The 14,598-nt window shown below is 43.1% G+C and overlaps 1 pseudogene; it reads left to right on the forward strand.

Moving 5' to 3' along the window:
- The first annotated feature begins 3,696 nt into the window (after window positions 1-3,696).
- The window catches only part of LOC127931271 (ribonuclease H2 subunit B-like), a 28,139-nt pseudogene continuing 17,237 nt past the window's right edge, over window positions 3,697-14,598 (forward strand).

Consider the following 14,598-nt stretch of genomic DNA (forward strand, 5'->3'; position numbering starts at 1 on the left):
ATTGTTATTTTATTGAGTAACTTTACAAATAATTTTTACTTTAGTTTATTTCGTAAATATTTTCATAAAACTGCATTGTTGATTAACATAAGGTTATATTCAGCACGTGACAAACAAACATTGATTTGATTTTGATTTGACATTCAGCTCTGTTCGAAATGTACAGACATCTCAGAAAGAAAGAGAGAAAATGAAAGAATGAGAGAGAAAGAGGGGAAAGGGTCTGTTTTATTTCTACTTGTGGTTTTTAACTCTCCAAAATGTTCGGTATATAAGCTAAAGAAAATTAACACAATGGTCCAAGGGTACTATTTCTGTCCATTTTAAAGTAGTCTCAATGTGATTAGGTTCAGTGGCTGATTTAAAGAGAGCTTTTTCCTGGCAGGACGGAATACGAGAAACTGTGGTCTGGCTTCTGTCAGAAAGCTAAAAGGCAAGCAGCTTATTATTATACCTTTTGAGTTGAGAATGGAGGCTTGTTTAATTTGTTCTGTGGCCAAATGACATCCTTATCGCACCTGTTGTTGCTCCTGTTTATATAAATATTCACACTGCGAAGGTTCCTGGAAAGTGTATGTGTGTGTGTGTGTGTGTGTGTGTGCGCTGTTCTGAGTATGTGCATTATTCACTGAGTGTACTAAACATTAGGAACACCAAATATTGAATTGCACTCCCCTTTGCCCTCAGAACAGCCTCAATGCATCGGGGCATGGACTCCACAAGGTGTGGAAAGGGTCCACAGGGATGCTGGCCCATGTTGTCTCCAATGCTTCCTACAGCCGTGTCAAGTTGGCTGGATGTCCTTTGGGTGGTGGATCATTCTTGATACACACAGGAAACTGTTGAGTGTGAAAAACCCAGCAGTGTTGCAGTTCTTGACACACTCAAACCGGTGTGCCTGGCACCTACTACCATACCCCGTTCAAAGGAACTTAAATATTTTGTCTTGCCCTCTGAAAGCCACACATACAGTATTTCAGTACGTATAGGGGTGGGGCAGTGTGGTGTATGTGTGTGTGTTCGGGTGTGTTTTCTTACTAAGCCTGAAAGTATAAGAAGGAATGGGAGAAGTTCTAGAATCCTGGGATGACATCATTATCCATGATGTCAGTGCTGAGGGCCAGGGTGACTTTGGCCCATGTGATTGTTGGTTGGGGTGAGGTCACACTTTCACTTTTAACTCACTGCTGCAGATAATTGACGAGCCGAACAGCAGGTCACGGCCACGCTGCAGTATGGCTGACTGCTCCAAATTGAAATTTTGAATGCCTTCAATTTGATTAATGAATTTGCACTCTGCCCAAAAACAAGAAGAGGAAGGAATAGGAATTTTATTATATTTTTCTTTATTTAACTAGGCAAGTCTGTTAAGAACAAATTTTTATTTTCAATGATGGCCTAGGAACAGTGGTTTAACTGCCTTGTTCAGGTGCAGAATGACAGATTTAACCTTGGGTATTTGATCTTGCAACCTTTTGGTTACAAGTCCAACGCTCTAACCACTAGGCTACCTGCTGCCCCCTGCCACCCCTTTTAAAGTGTCTGTTTTAGAGGTTTGATTTTTTTTTTGATTATGATTTTTCAACGCTGATGCCGATTATTGGAGGATCAAAAAAGCCGATACCGATTAATTGGACAATTTTTTTTTGTTTTTTTTGGTAATAATGACAATTACAACAATACTGAATGAACACTTATTTAAACTTAATATAATACATCAATAAAATCAATTTAGCCTCAAGTAAATAATGAAACATGTTCAATTTGGTTTAAATAATTCAAAAACAAAGTGTTGGAGAAGAAATAAAAGTGCAATATGTGCTATGTAAGAAAGCTAATGTTTCAGTTCCTTGCTCAGAACATGAGAACATATCAAAGCTGTTGGTTCCTTTTAACATGAGTCTTCAATATTCCCAGGTAAGAAGTTTTAGGTTGTAGTTATTATAGGAATTATAGGACTATTTCCCTCTATAACTTTTGTATTTCATTAATCTTTGACTATTAGATGTTCTTATAGGCACTTTAGTATTGCCAGTGTAACAGTATAGTTTCCGTCCCTCTCCTCGCTCCTACCTGGGCTCCACCCAGGAACACATCAACAACAGCCACACTGGAAGCAGTGTTACCCATGCAGAGCAAGGGAAACAACCACAGGATCAGAGCGAGTGACGTTTGAAATGCTATTAGCGCGCACTAACTTGCTAGCCATTTCATATCGGTTACACCAGCCTCATCTCGGGAGTTGATAGGCTTGAAGTCATAAACAGCGCAATGCTTGACGCACAATGAAGAGCTGCTGGCAAAACGCACGAAAGTGCTGTTTGAATTCATGTTTACGCGCCTGCTTCTGCCTACCACCGCTCAGTCAGATACTTACATACTTGTATGCTCAGTCAGATTATATGCAACGCAGGACACTCTAGATAATATCTAGTAATATCATCAACCATGTTTAGTTAACTATTGATTATGATTGATTGTTTTTATAAGATAAGTTTAATGCTAGCTAGCAACTTACCTTGGCTTACTGCATTCGCGTAACAGGCAGTCTCCTTGTGGAGTGCAACGAGAGAGAGGCAGGTCGTTATTGTGTTGGACAAGTTAACTGTAAGGTTGCAAGATTGGAACCCCCGAGCAGACAAGGTGAAAATCTGTCGTTCTGCCCCTGAACGAGGCAGTTAACCCACTGTTCCTAGGCCGTCATTGAAAAGAAGAATGTGTTCTTAACTGACTTGCCTAGTTAAATAAAGGTATAAAAAAATATATTTTCAAAAATCGGCAAATCGGCACCCAAAAATACAGATTTCCGATTGTTTTGAGAACTTGAAATCGGCCCTAATTAATCGGCCATTCCGATTAATTGGTCGACCTCTAGTCTGTTTTCTTTAAAATATCTTCGTAGTTGATAATATTTGGTAGCCCATCACAATTATATTTGGTCAAAGATAATTTCTGAAAAGTTACTACCAAGATGCTTAATGCTATGAGTGCTAGTTTCATTACCTGTGCCTTTTGTCTAGGTTCCTCAATGCTTCCTGTGCTCCTGCAGAGCTTCTAATTGGATAATTTCTCATCATTGCCCCATTTCTCTAACTACCTTCAATTACCAGCCGTTTTTGCTGTCTGCCTAACCCAGTGGTCACCAACCTTTTCTGAGTCAAGATCACTTTCGCAGTCAAAAAGCAAGCCAAGATCTACTGCTCAAATTTATTTTTTAAACACGACTTAAACATTTAACATTAACCTAATAAAAATGCAGTTTGTGCAGTAGGCCTAATACATTATCACAGCATATTGGCTATATGCCTGGCCTGACAATATTGTTCTTCTCAGACCATATTATATTACTAAACTTTTTTTTCTTGATGCAGCACACCTTCACCGCAGTGAGGCCACGATGTTCGCACCAGGGGACAGGGTCTGACTCTCGACCCAAAACCTGCCCCTTCGCCTGCCCTGCCGAAAGCTGGGTCCGCGGTTTGTGGGGCCGTTTAAAGTCCTGAGGAGAGTGAACGAGGTATGTTATAGGTTACAGCTACCCACCAATTACCATATTAACCCCTCGTTCCATGTGTCTCTCCTCAGGCCGGTGGTGGCTGGCTCCCTCCAGGAGGCTGAAGTGCGGGATGTTCCTCCTCCCCCTCTGGACATCGAGGGGGTCCCGGCATACTTCGTTCGCTCCATCTTGGATTCGAGATGTCGGGCGAGGGGCCTTCAGTACCTCGTGGATTGGGAGGGGCACGGTCCGTAGGAGAGATGCTGGGTTCGGGTGGAGGACGTGTTAGATCCTTCCCTGCTGCGAGAATTCCTCCATCCGGATTGCCCTGCGCCTCCAGGTCGTCACCGTGACCAAAGGTCACCACAGAGGTTAGGTAGAGTTGTTTCTCCTAGATATAGTTTTAACAATTGGGGATGCTACTGTTAACTATAGCACAGCAGGTATATGTATATGAGGAGAGTAGAGGAAGCCACTTTAGACTATTGAGATACACCCATAATGGACATCACCACGCGCTAAACTGCTCATGTGGAGCCTAAATCAAGTTTTTGTCTTTCTGGACATGAAGAATGATGTCACTATTCTTATACACTGTCTGTCTTACTGTTAATATATACTGACATAAACCATTTTGTACACTAGACACAAATGTGCAAACCCCCTAGAGTCGATGTCCGCGCTCCAGCTGACATCTAATTAGCATTATAAAAAAATCTCCATAAAAATCTGCCGTGGAATGTGGAATGTGCGCTGTTTGTCAGACCAGGAGACATCCTGAAAATCCGTCTTCTCATGAGAAGGTTTTGCTCTACGACACCCACAAGCGTCACGCGACTCGTCTGAAGTCGGTACCGCCAATCTGCCAACTTCCGTCTGTAGCGTCCCAACAGTTTACACACTAATATGACTATCGATTTTCCCATGTATGAATCTGTTATGAAATGAGTGTCTATGGGTTAATAGCAATGAAGCCAAATTCAATGTTTCATCATATCGTTTTTATATATGTTTTATATACCTAAAGGGGTCCCCCCCACCCCCGGGCTTAGACTCTAGTTTTTTTTTAAATGACAATCGGTTTATCGATTATGCATGTTGGGTCAAAATTTTGTTTGACTTTGCTCTTGTAGTGTCAGACCAGTGGAGCTTTGCGTTTTCCAAATGCTTGAGTGCTCATGAATTCAAGAATGCATGAAAATATGACGAGAGTCATTTGACATTAATGACGAGAGTCAGGTTTCATTGACATTAAAAGCCATCTTCCTAAACTTTCCTCCATTCGTCCATCCGTCTGTACCACACGCACATCCGTCCATTCATCCATCCATCCATCCTTCCATCTCTCTTTTTAGCCATTCTGATTGTCAAGTCATTGCATCATATTTATGAGCATCCTTTGGGAACATCTGAAGAGTCAATCTGTTTGACTTCATCAAATGATGTACAAATGTACAGATGGACTGACAGGTGTCGGTGCAGTGCCTGTGAGCATGTCCCTCAATGGATTAAGATTGAGTCAGTAGAGCCATACATTTCAGACAGGCAAGGGACCGGATGCCTCTGAGAGAAGACGTCATCCTATAGAGAGAGGGAGAACGAGAGAGAAAACTGCTGAAAAAAACAGTAACACACGTGGGCCTGTTTCAATACATCCTTCCTTCCTTCCTTAATCCTAGATTTGAATTACACTGGTGAAAGCAACAGAATGCTTACCTTGCTGCACCCTGTCACCTCCCGATTTATCCTGGCACGCCAGTGAAAGATCCGGCTACTGGGGCTGTCGACAGTGTCATGGAGCATGACACTGTATTCCCAGTAATGTGAAATCCATAGATTAGGGCCTAATTTATTAATTTAAATTGACTGATTTCCTTATATGAACAGTAAAATCTCTGAAACTTACTGTCAAGTATGAATGCCTATGCTTACGGACATTAGGAAACATGTTGTCTCTGATTATTATCCAAAACCAATCCATGAACGCTGGCGAGAGAGTGTCGGCGAGGTCGTTCAACAAGCTGCTCTTGGGATCATCTTAATTTGAGTCCCCTCCTATGCAACCATATAAACTCATCAAATAAATAAACGTCCCTTTTTCAGGACCCTGTCTTTCAAAGATTATTTGTAAAAATCCAAATAACTTCACAGATCTTCACTGTAATGGGTTTAAACACGGTTTCCCATGCTTAAATGGACCATAAACTATTAATGAATATGCACCTGTGGAACGGTCGTTAAGACACTAACAGCTTACAGACGGTAGGCAATTAAGGTCACAGTTATGAAAACTTAGGACATTAAAGAGGCCTTTCTACTTACTCTGAAAAACACCAAAAGAAAGATGCCCTGCTCATCTACGTGAACATGCCTTAGGCATGCTGCAAGGAGGCATGAGGAATGCAGATGTGACCAGGGCAATAAATTGCAATGTCTGTACTGTGAGACGCCTAAAACAGCGCTACAGGGAGACAGAACAAATAGCTGACCGTCCTCGCAGTGGCAGACCACGTGTAACAGACTGTCTGCAATAGGCTGAGAGAGGCTAGACTAAGGGCTTCTAGGCCTGTTGAAAGGCAGGTCCTCACCAGACATCACCGGCAACAATGTTGCCTATGGGCACAAACCCACCGCCGCTGGACCAGACAGGACTGGCAAAAAGTGCTCTTCACTGACGAGTCGCTGTTTTGCGACTCGTCCTCCTCCCTCATGTGGTACCCTTCCTGTAGGCTCATCCTGACCTGACCCTCCAGCATGAAAATGCCACCAGCCATACTGCTCGTTCTGTGCGTGATTTCCTGCAAGACAGGAATGTCAGTGTTTTGCCATGGCCAGTGACGAGCCCGGATCTCAATCCCATTGAGCATGTCTGGGACCTGTTGGATCGGAGGGTGAGAGCTAGGGCCATTCCCCCCTGAAATGTCCGGGAACTTGGAGGTGCCTTCGTGGAAGAGTGGGGTAACATCTCACAGCCAGAACTGGAAAATCTGGTGCAGTCCACGAGGAGGAGATGCACTGCAGTACTTAATGCAGCTGGTGGCCACACCAGATACTGACTGTTACTTTTGATTTGGACCGGCCCTTTGTTCAGGGACACATTATTCCATTCTGTTAGTCACATGGAACTTGTTTAGCTTATGTCTCAGTTGTTGAATCTTGTTGTGTTCATACAAATATTTACACATGTTAAGTTTGCTGACAATAAGTAAGCTGAGTTTAGCTGTGAACATTACGGCAGCAATCAGCCTGTGTAGAACAGTGGATTGGAGTTAACACGGCGGGGCACGGCCATGAAAGACGAGCCTGTGTTATATGGCGTTCCAACATTCTAATAGAATTCATAGAGAGTAGAGCCCTGTACGGGCATGAATTTTAAGCCCTAGCCCTACCCATGCCTGCAATGTTCAGGCGCTACCATACCCAGGCCCAATTGCTCTGCCCGAAACCCAAAATAACTTCTCTAAATCCATTAGCTGCTCCTCTCTGTCTGTCACTCGTTCCCTGTGCACAGCTCACATTTGCATGCGCTCTGCTCATGTTGGCTCTGAGTCCGTGTGTATCCATAACCCTGTCTCCGCTGGGGCTGTTCTGCTCAGTGACGGGACATGAGAGAGCAGTTAACTGTTAGCTACGTTTTGTCACTCTAAACTCACAAAACTCAAGGAACATTATTTTCTGTGAAATAATCTCTCCTGTATTATATTTGACGAGGTTGAAGCACCTTTGACACCATGTTATGATGTTAATCATCGTTTTACTGCGCAGCAGAGCACGAGAAAATGGCTCAATTCAGTGATACCCGAGCCCTGCTCATACCCTAGTTATTGATTTTAAAAAACAGGCTCTACCCGGCCCTTAACCAGGTGTATAGTGTCTGGGCCCGTCAGGCTTGGGTAGGGTAGCAGAGCTCTAATAGAGAGAAGAGAGCGAAAGCAAGGGGAGAGGAAACAGCACCACACATTAGGGGGAAAGAGTAGGCCCGTGGACTACACACCTGAAACATAAATCCTAGACATGCAATAGATTCCTGCTAGATCAACATAACATGATAAAAATTGCCACAGCTCGATGAGTGAATACGATTGCCACAATAAGCATTTCATTTAACTGTGAAGCTTACACCGCATCCATCCTATACATACAAAAATAACATTTGATTGTATTGATTTGTGCAGGCACGATAGCCGTTACAATGGAGGTTATATTAAAATGACTATGCCTATGCATTGTGTGCAGAACTTAAGAATGAAGTAACCATGAGTTAAGATGAATATTGTCAAATAAATAGGCTTATCATGAATAATACTTGGGAGCCACTACCAGCAGCAGATATGCACCCTTGTCCATGCAGAGGACAGCTATATTGGAAATAACTCAGTGCGCTCCCTTTGACGCAAGACAACATGTTGTTTAGCAAACAGTAAAAATGTATTGTAATGTTGTTGATTTTGCCCCCCTTGACACTAGAGTGCGCACCGTTAATTGTTATTGGCATTTACTTCAGGCATTGCAAAACAGGATGTTAGTACTACTGGTGAGAGTGCGGGAAGCACAACATGTATTCTTATAGAAGTTTTATTAAAGAAGTTCTGAGTAGTCTAATAATCAATCATGATTACATTACATTCATGATAGGGAATATGAATCATGGATGTAAAGAAAGCCCATATGGTTAAATGTTCCCAGTTCATAGCCTCGAGAGACTATCCATAAAAAGGAGCATTTACGAAATATCTGCACAGATCTGAAGGCTGACATGAATTATATTATATATCAACGTGGAATGACGGAAAACCACAGCCGCAAATCTTAGAGGTGTAATTTATCAAGCTCTCTTCTCCTGGTGGTAAACATGGAGCAAAATATTGCGGTAAATGCTAAACGCTACCACAATAGATTCCTGCCAGCTCCGGGTCGTTGGTTGCGGCAGCTCGAGAAGGGCCTGGATGGATGTGGTGGAGGTGGCTGAAGAGTGGCATGGGGAGAGGCGGAAGGACCAGCCTGGTCGGAGACGCCCATAGTCCCACGTCTTGGAATTTCCCCTTCGCTGGTGATGCCGATTTCTTGAGCCTTTTCTCCCCTCTGGGGAAAAACGTCCTCTTCTCTTGAGAAAGGAATACCATTGTCTGAGAGTGCAGAAATGAGCCGAGTACATTCGTAGCCAGTTGTGAGGAGCTCATGCTGGAAATGCCTGGAACCACTGTGAATTCCCTTCTCATCCAGGATTCCCAGAAGTTGAGCATTGGACAATGGTCCACTTGCCTAATGGCAATTCTCTACTTCTACTCAGGGAAACCTAGTCGTGGAGGAATCACCTGGATCGCCTGCTGGGAGTGGGGTGTAGATTGATTTGGGAGATTTCGTTTGACATGACTTAAACAACACGGTCAACAACTGCTGCTGAAAAACAGCAAGTGAGAGGACATATAAATACATCCCAAGATTTACACCCATTGGTTGAGAGAGAGGAAGGTGATAATTTCAAGTGTGGTTGAACAGCAATCATGAGGAATGTCCATTATTGTGCCGTGCTTATAGGCTATAAGGTAAATAACATTCCACATGTGGCTAATAGGAAAGAGGAGTAGAAGCAAGACACTATGCTGATGATGATACGTTGGCATTCATTCCCACTATGCCTGTATAATAGGAAACCAAGTGAATGATGTTATGCTGACTTGTTGAAGTTAAATGAGCATTCAGACCAGCTTTCCTGATTGAACTTTCGTGAACAACTTCTACTACTATACTACCTCTAAGCTCTAGCACCACTGTTGTGCTACACATCTGACCTTGGAGACCAAAGACGACACTGGTGCCCTAGCGGCCTGGGCTCTCATAAATAAACACACACATGTCCACACATTTCCGCTTGATGAGTGTTTGTTTTAATTACATCTCAGTGCGTTTGCTGAACAGTCTCTAATTTCTGCCAGCAGAAAGACTTGGAGCCGTCTGTGGGTCATGGCAGTCTAGTGGTCCACAGATGTAATTACTACATCAGATCCACAGTTCCTCAGAGACCAGCGAGTTGTGTGTGTGTGTGTGCATGTGTGTGCATGTGTGAGAGAGAGAGAGAGAGCTAGGGAGAGAGAGAGCATGAGTGTGTGGACCTCATTCCTGGTAAACAGTAATTAGGGTTGGGAATAGCGGTGATGGGGGGTTGCTGTACTCTGTGATGCAGGACTTTTATATGGCAGAACAGAGAGAAGAGGAGAGGAGGGAAAAAGGGGCCAGGGCATGGGGGCTATCTGTGAGGATTTACCCAAACGGCGGAGCCCATTTGTGGGGTAGACAACACTCTTTGAGGGCCTCAAAGTGTTGGAAGTCATGGTCAATGGTTATGCAACTGTCATCAAACTACTCATTATAACATACAGAATATTATGAACCCAGACCTGTTCCACCTTCACACAATTAACGCGGGAGAGAAGGAGACTGATGGATGGACGGACGGACAGACAAACTCCAATAAGGATGTGAAGTAATACCATTTGTCCTTTGCTCTCCCATAGAAAGAGTGATGCTGGGAATAACTGGTCAACGTCTGGAGGGACAACAAGGAGGGAAAAATGTCAAGATATTTTACGGGAAGAGGTTTTTTTCTGGTGCAAAGACCAAAAGGGAAGGGGAGGTGTATGTGTGTGTTTGTGTGTGTCCAGTAGAGAGTTTAGACATTAGTGCTATACTACAGGGAATGCCATTATGATTGCCAGGAATTCTTTCCTCCGGTGTGGTGTGTCTTTACAGGCAGTGGGATCGTGAAGTCGTTTGAATCCTGCTGTTAGAATGTTCTGACATCACAAAGGGGTTCCACTCCGCCTTCCGCTTCCTGCTCTTCCTTCCTACTCCCTCCCATATTTGGAAGAGAAAGGAAGGGAAACCCGGATGGTGACTCAGAGGTTTCTGCTGCCAAGGGGGAATTCTCCACGTGTGTGTGTGTGTGTGTGAGAGAGAGAGAGAGGCACATAAAACATTCATGAGAGGATACACAACCTACTTCAGAATCTTTTGTAGCTGAGCATTAAATAAACACACACACTTATATATTCCCTAAATAGTGTACTACTTTTGACCAGAGATGTGTTGCCCATTTGAGACAAACTGTTAGACTTTACAGGAGGCCACATAGCTTCCTGTATGACAGTAGTATGAACCCCAGGGGTAAACGCTGTCTACCCTCTTCAGACCACATCCTGCCCAAACTCTCCCTCCTTCCCCAAACGCCTCATGGTAGGGCCAGTAGACAGACCACAGAAGGCCAGTAGTGGGGAGGGTGGGGTGGGGGGGCTGTGGACAGATGCAGCAGCCCCCTCTACTTGGTATGATTGAGGAGGACAACTCCAGGGAGGTCCGAGGCATTAACTGTAACCAGAGCAATAAAGAACTCATCTGAGTAATGCTTCGCTGGGCTCTGAATGGAACTGGGACGCAGGACTTATGGAGATGAGCGGTTCACTGGGGTGTGGTCCCCCACCCCCCACCACTAGCCCAAAGAAGGGATAGAGTGAGAAAGAAAGAAAATAAAACAGAAAGAAAGTGAGTAAGTAAGAAAGAGTGTTTCCATGACATTGTGCTTCTTTGTAGCTGTACGGTTGAAGGAGAGAGCAGAGGTTTGAGGAAGAGGGGAGTAGCCCACACTAGTCGTCTGGGCCCACTCTAACCCTGAACCAGATCTAAATTTAGAGCCACTTTGTTCTTGTGTGCATGTGGAAGACAGAGACCTCTGCTGTCTATCGTCCTCTGGTGCCATCCTCAGTCAGAAAGGCTGTTATTGTTCTCACTAAGAGAGAACCCCCCCCGGACCCAATAACTGTCTTTTGGACCTACTGAAAGAATGCTTTCATTCACTGTTTTGTCTGTCTGGCTGCTCAATATCCCACCTCCATATCAGACCTCGGTTCAATTCCTATTTTATTTCAAATACTTTAGCTGCGCTGGACTGAGCTCGCCTTGCGCAATGGAACCCATGGAAGAACACAAAAAGTGCAGACCCTACCCAGCCTTCTCTCCAGGCAGGCGGAATCAAATGCTACAAATATTTGAAAGAAAACAAATACTATTTGAACCCAGCTCTGCTTAATGTACATCTCTCTGGGCCATAAAACATGTAATCCACATATTTCACCCTAGATCTATGTCTGTCACAGACCATAATCCATCAACACATCAATAGAATTACAATCAAAGGGCTAATGTGGTTTTGTGTGAGGGTTTAATGCCACAGTATGTTATGTCCAGGGCAGAACAGAGGGGTATTATTACTATATTTAGCATGGATTTAAGTGCAGTAGGGTGAGTGGAATAAGTCGAGCCACCCTTTTATCTAGGACACCATACACAAAATGAGTCACTTTACCAAATATTTAGGAAGACGTCATCATTTCATGGATTAATTGAAGAAAGAAACAACATGGAAAAAGTGGTAAGTAAGTTAGGTCCAAAAAACGGATTTTCACCAAGTCAAATGAATTTATTGTGAGAGAGGTTTCATGATGTTTGGTTCTAAAGAATATTAGATCCTTTTAAGATTGCTCTATACATCAGTTAGTTAAATAAAGTTAAATTAAGGTTATATAAAAAATAAAATAGTTGGAGTCTCTATAAGTTTCAATATGAGGTCTTAAACCTAGCATAAAAGTGCATCCTTGTAACTGTGCGGGCTAATATAGTCCAAATGTTTGCCTTGCAGTAAGTCATCAAAGAATTATAACATAACTCAAACGGAAGGCGTTTGCATTTTGTCACAGTCCAGGCAGTGCTGAGAGGGATAGTTTGGCCTGCTCTTGTTCAGGTTCTGGTTGGATGTCATCAGTAAGTCATCAATGGCCATGGGGTAAATTGAGCCAATGGCAAGTTGAGCAAACTGAAGTGTTTTCTTCCTAGGCGTAATGCAAGGCATTAATCGCGGGGATATGAGGTAACAAAAGGCCTATCTTAAAAGCGATTGTGATTCTGTTCAATTGTGTTTGGGAAATAAAGATAGACATAGTTTTAAAAATGTAGTGGTAATATTTCATTCAGTACAGAAATCTGTAGGTGGCTCATCTTACCCAATACCAAGGGTAAGTTGTGCCAAAAAAAATAACTTTTTGGGACAAGCTTTGTTTTTAAAACTGTAATGTTGTACATATTTCCAGGAATACACAACATCCTGAAATAATTTATATGTAGATATCTTTCTTAGAAACAATACTATATTTCCCTTGATGGAGTGATGCTGAATTGAAAAATGGCTCAACCTACCCCACTCTCTCCTACTTGCTATTCAATTCACCTTAATTGTCCCAGATGCCTCAGGTGAGAGGGACGCAGAGCTGCAGAGAAAGAACAAACAAAAAAGATGGGAAATCCGAGGGAAAGTTGTGAAACCCTGATGGGCCACATTGAGAACTAGATGAAGAGAGGATCAGTGAGACAAATAACAAAATGGAAGGAAAGAAAAAGCCAGAGAGACAGATGGAGACGAGGAAATTGAGCCATATCTAGCTCCTTGGCTCAGATGTACGCCTAGCTGTGGTAGGTTTTCAGTGCGCTGCATTCTGCCCCATAGACACAATGGCGGTGCTTCAAAGCTCCACTGGTCACCCGGTATACACAGCCCTTCCCTCCCCTCCTTGTTAGCAAAATAAGCTAATTAGAGTCTTGTTAATGGGCTGTACTATGAGTGCATCTAGGACAGAGAGATCAACATGACACAGGAGACTTAGAAACATGCCAGAGGCACCCGCACTTTAGCTAAGCTGAGACAAACTAGTAAACACAAATGTGCTAAGTAAGCACTTGATCAAAAGTACACACGCATATTGTACATGAACACACGTGTAACGGATGTGAAACGGCTAGCTTTGATGCTGTTGACCCGGATCACTGGTTGCTGCGGAAAAGTAGGAGGTCAAAAGGGGGTTGAGTGTAACGGATGTGAAACGGCTAGCTTAGTTAGCGGTGCGCGCTACATATAATTTCAATCGGTGACATCACTTGCTCTGAGACCTTGAAGTAGTGGTTCCCCTTGCTCTGCAAGGGCCGTGGCTTTTCTGGAGCGATGGGTAACGATGCTTTGTGGGTGACTGTTGTTGATGTGTGCAGAGGGTCCCTGGTTCGCGCCCGGGTATGGGTGAGGGAACGGTTTAAACTTATACTGTTACACACGCGCACACACACACACACACACACACACACACAATGATTTACTCTGTCTTTACTTTTTTCTCCATCTCCCTATATGAGTGTTCAAGCATGATATCATCTTCAAGTCACAGAGCCAAACAGAGGCAACACTTTATCCTCAGGAACTGGCTGATAAGGATGAACATAAGAGAGACCAGCTGTTCTAAAGAGAGGCAGTACGCCAGCTGGGATAAACAAACTGAGGAGGAAACACACAGGCTTATTTAACAGACTGAACGGTGAAGGAACAAAAAACAAGTGACTCACATGAATCCCACTGGGAGATACGTCTAATGTATGAGACATCCATGAGGGCCAAGGAGTCCAAAATGAAGTAATAAAGGTCCAGAAGAACTACTGGTAGAATTGTAAGAGGTAGGATAACTTTAAAGTAATGAAGAACAATTGCCTTACAACATGTCTGTGTTGACTTATATAACGATACAGACATTTCTTAAAGGGCCAATCAGCAGTTGAAATGCAATCACTGTCAAATTAATGGACAGAGCTATGAATGCAAGGACTGACCATCTATGATATCAAAATTTGTTTACAAACATTGGAGTAAAACAAGCTTATATTTTGGGTTCTGATGGTGGTACGACAGTTAAAGTAAGCTCATGAGGCATTTACAAGTTATATTCTTCAAGAATTAATATGTACATATAATTAATTTCAATTTAAAGTTAAAAAAATGTATGTAGCAACTGCCAATTGTCCCTTTAAAGCAGTTCCAGCCTCCAGGCCCTATCTTCATGATTTTCTGACGCCATCTAGTGACATCAGTGTGCAACTGCTACAACAAGTCCCACGACGAAATGTGTCTCATTTTTATTAATTAGGGATTTTAGTCAGGATTTTCATCAATAGTCTATGGACACACCTGTGCATCAATATAAGCTTTAAAAAATCCCATCAAAATCAGTCAGTTT

The sequence above is a fragment of the Oncorhynchus keta genome, chromosome 7, assembly GCF_023373465.1.
Source record: "Oncorhynchus keta strain PuntledgeMale-10-30-2019 chromosome 7, Oket_V2, whole genome shotgun sequence".
In the NCBI taxonomy this organism is placed as follows: Eukaryota; Metazoa; Chordata; class Actinopteri; order Salmoniformes; family Salmonidae; genus Oncorhynchus; species Oncorhynchus keta.